Source organism: Ovis canadensis, chromosome 17, assembly GCF_042477335.2.
Source record: "Ovis canadensis isolate MfBH-ARS-UI-01 breed Bighorn chromosome 17, ARS-UI_OviCan_v2, whole genome shotgun sequence".
Taxonomy (NCBI): domain Eukaryota; kingdom Metazoa; phylum Chordata; class Mammalia; order Artiodactyla; family Bovidae; genus Ovis; species Ovis canadensis.
The window spans coordinates 42,334,916-42,338,593 of NC_091261.1; the positions used below are offsets into that span (position 1 = coordinate 42,334,916).

Here is a 3,678-nt window from a genome sequence, read left to right on the forward strand (position 1 = left end):
GTTACTTTGGGAAATAAAACTAGTTTTAAAAAGAAAAATATTTTTATTATTATATTTATTTGGAAGTATTTATTTCCAAACTGTGGAAGTTGCTCACTCATGTCCAACTCTTTGCAACGCAGTATACTGTAGCCCCTCAGGCTTCTCTGTCCATGGATTTCTCCAGGCTAGAATACTGGAGTGGGTTGCCATTTCCTTCTCCAGGGGATCTTCCCAAAGCAGGGACTGAACATGGGTCTCCCGCATTACAGGCAGATTCTTTACCGTCTGAGCCATGGAAAATAGCTATTCCCAAACTGTAGACTAATCTAATATGACTCACATAACAACTCAAGACAATTCAATGTGCCCATTATTTTTCAGTATATATTTACATAGTCTATTAATACTTTATTTTTACAACTATCTAACAGATATCAAATAACCCTATAATTCTCAGTGAATATCAAAGAGAAGAGGATAAAAGATGAAAAAAATAAGACCTATCAGAGCCAACAGACTGTAGCTATTTACTGCTAAATACTTTTACACAAATTATTAAATTGCAGCATTAAAAACAACACTGGTAATTCTTTTTGCTAACACAAAAATCCATTCCAAAAAACAAGAGCAGCAAGAATATGATTTTTAAATTCTAAATCTCATCTCAGAGAATTGTTTTGTCTTGCTAATTCTTTGAGGAAGGAAAAATAATTTTTCAATATCTGAGCATAAACTATTGAACACTAAATATAGAAACAAAGAAATAAAATAGTTGTATAAGTACATAACACAGTTGTTACCATGGTCACTCACAAAATTACAGATTAAAAACATCTCACACACAGCTCTGAATCAAACTATGGTTCAGTATAGGCTAAGTTTCTTATGAAGGGTCTCCTGTATAATTAATAGCTACTTTTGATGAGTCAGTCCAATTCCAATTAATTCCACTAAATTAAAAACAAACAAAATACAGCTGTACATCCCAAAACAGAAATAAATAGAATTTAAGTGTTTAATTATATCATGTATAAGTAGTTTAATATTTATTTTTCCTCTATCATAATTTGCTTTCTAGTTGATATAAAAATCATAAGATAACTTTCTAAAATTTACACATTTGCTCATGGTTTCTTCAGCTAATGCTTTATGTTTATTGCAGGAAACAAAATTGAACATAAAACTATGTATATATACTGCTTGTCATAGATTGTGAAATGCATTTTAATTTTCTCATATTCACAAAATGTATTATGCTGTGCTGTGTTAAGTGGCTTCTGTTGTGTCTGACTCTTTGTGACCCTATGGACCAAAGCCTGCCAGGATCTTCTGGCCATGGGATTCTCCAGGCAAGAAACTAGACTAAAGGAGGAGATGTGGAAGCTGGAAAAAGGGTTATGTGATAACCTCTCATTCACATTAGCCCATTTCCTCCTGAGTTCAGTCGGCGGCTGCTCAGCATGCTGAGGGTGCGGATGGTCCAACCTTGCCTCTGTTCTAGTTCTGAGGGAACAGAAAGGAAACTTGCAAGGCAAAGAAAACTCTGGTCTTGGCGCAGTGTGGCTAAGAAGCAGCACTCCACTTCTGAAATGACCCCGGCAAGGCATGGCCAACCCAAGTGAAAATAAGGCACATGGTCTCCTAAAAGTGCAACCGATATTCCAACTGCCGACACAACATAAGCTGTCACCCTGAAGACGGCAAAATTGAACTGAGTATAACTGAAGTTTCTCCGGGAAAAGAGGGAGAATCTGTTGCCTCCTTTGGTTCCACCATCTTTACACAGAAGGCAAGGGGTCCGTAAGTAAAACCAGCCAGAAAGAGAACAAATGTCAAGAGGCAGAGGACTCTGTGTCTAAAGAGGCCCCAGTTGTCAGTCAGAACCCTCAGAAGGAAAGACAGCAAAACCAGGAAGGCATTGCTGCCAGCAATCAGAGTGCCATTCACCCGTCCAAGGAACTTCTTGAAGTAGTGTCCCAGAATGACCAGTGAAGGCAAGTGTAGGCAAATAGGATTTTCGCAAATACTGGCAAACAGGATTCCACAAGAAAAGGTATGGAGGCTCCATGGAGTTTATTAAAGAACCAGGCAAGCGTCTAACAACCTCAACAGCAGCACCCACCACACCTGTTTTCTGATCATCAAACATCTCTGAGAAGACGCTAACGAGCAGCAGAAGACAATCATCCCCATGGAGAGAGCACTTACCCAAGCTGTCTTGAAGACAATCTTGCCACTGTCCTTGGACCCCAGGCTCTTCCGCAGTGACGTGAAGAGCACCTCGCAGGCGTTCTGGGATGTGAACATGGACCGGTTGCCTCACAGGTGGCCAGCGTCACCGGCCAGCCCGAGTTGGCCTCACGGAGCTCAGGGAGCCCAGCACTCACCAGCTCTATCTTCCACATGTTCTGCTGTGGCCACCTCCGGCCATCAGAGGGTCCAGGACTAAGCAGCCAAGCAGCCCCCAAGGAGGCGGGACCCCGGTGGTTAGGCTTCGCTGATCCCCCACGAGGTGGCGGGCTCCTTCTAGGAGCTCACCATGACCGCAGGCGACCTTCTTGAACGGCACTGGGCGATTGGGCGGGGCCAAGCTCCCTGCCAAAAGCCGGAGGAGCAGCCAAGTAAGGCTAGTGGGCTACAGAGTCCCACACGGGCTGTGGAGCCCCAGCATTCGCGCAGAGCTAAGATTCAGGCCTCCCCGTCCACAGCCTGGCAACTCACACTTATTTTTTTTTTTTTAATTTTTACTAATATCAAGCAAAAGATCTAGGTTATATGTCTATCTATCTATCTACCTGGTAGTTTGATCACAGTAACTTCTGGGTATTGTCTATATTTCAAATATGTATTACATAAGTCATTCAGATGTTAACTGAAAAAAATGCACAACCTAAAAGTTGAAAATTATGTTTGATTTGGTAAATTTCCTGAGGAGTAAAGCCTGGAAGAGGCATCCTAGGTGGCCCAGTGGTGAAGAATCCACCTGCCAATGCAAGAGATATGGGTTCTATCCTGCATAAGGAGGAGCCCCTGGAGAAGGAAATGGATGGATACCCATTCCACTAGTCTTGCCTGGGAAATCCCATGAACAGAGGAGCCTGGCGGTCTACAGTCCATGGGGTGGCAGAGTCAGACAAGACCCAACTTGCACATTGCCTGAAAGATATCCTCCCAGATCGCTCTGAAGGACTACTCTGAAGTGGTAAAGGATGAACCAGGTTACATAGGAGTTTTGAAACATAAACCAGGTAATCAGAACATCAAAAAATTACTGTCAATAGAAGAAAATAAAACATTTATTTCTTTTTTTTTTTTTTTAAGCTTTTCTAAGCATAGGAAGATGCAAGAGTCTGGGCTCCTCGCACGCTGGCCAGCTAAGACCAGGATCCAGTTCTTCCCCATCCTGAGTCTCCTCAGGGTGCACCATTGGGAGTGGCTGAGGAAAGCCCGTTTTTCTCCTTCCTGAGCTCTTCGGCCCTCACTATCAGGGTCTGGTAGGTTGTGGCTGATGGCTAGAATGCCACAGTATCCTTTGTTTGCAAATGTGGCAGGCATCATTTTTCATCCACAGAACAAATATTTATCAAGATCCTACTACCCTGGTGCGTCAGATGGAGCCTCCTGCCAGTGCAGGAGATGCAGGCAGGAGACTTGGGTTCAGTCCTGGTTGAGAAGATACCGTGGAGGAGGAAATGG

At 43.0% G+C, this 3,678-nt stretch overlaps 1 pseudogene; it reads right to left on the minus strand.

Moving 5' to 3' along the window:
* Window positions 1-1,396: 1,396 nt before the first annotated feature.
* On the minus strand, window positions 1,397-2,523 carry LOC138422811 (monocarboxylate transporter 10 pseudogene; annotated as a pseudogene).
* Window positions 2,524-3,678: the final 1,155 nt, after the last annotated feature.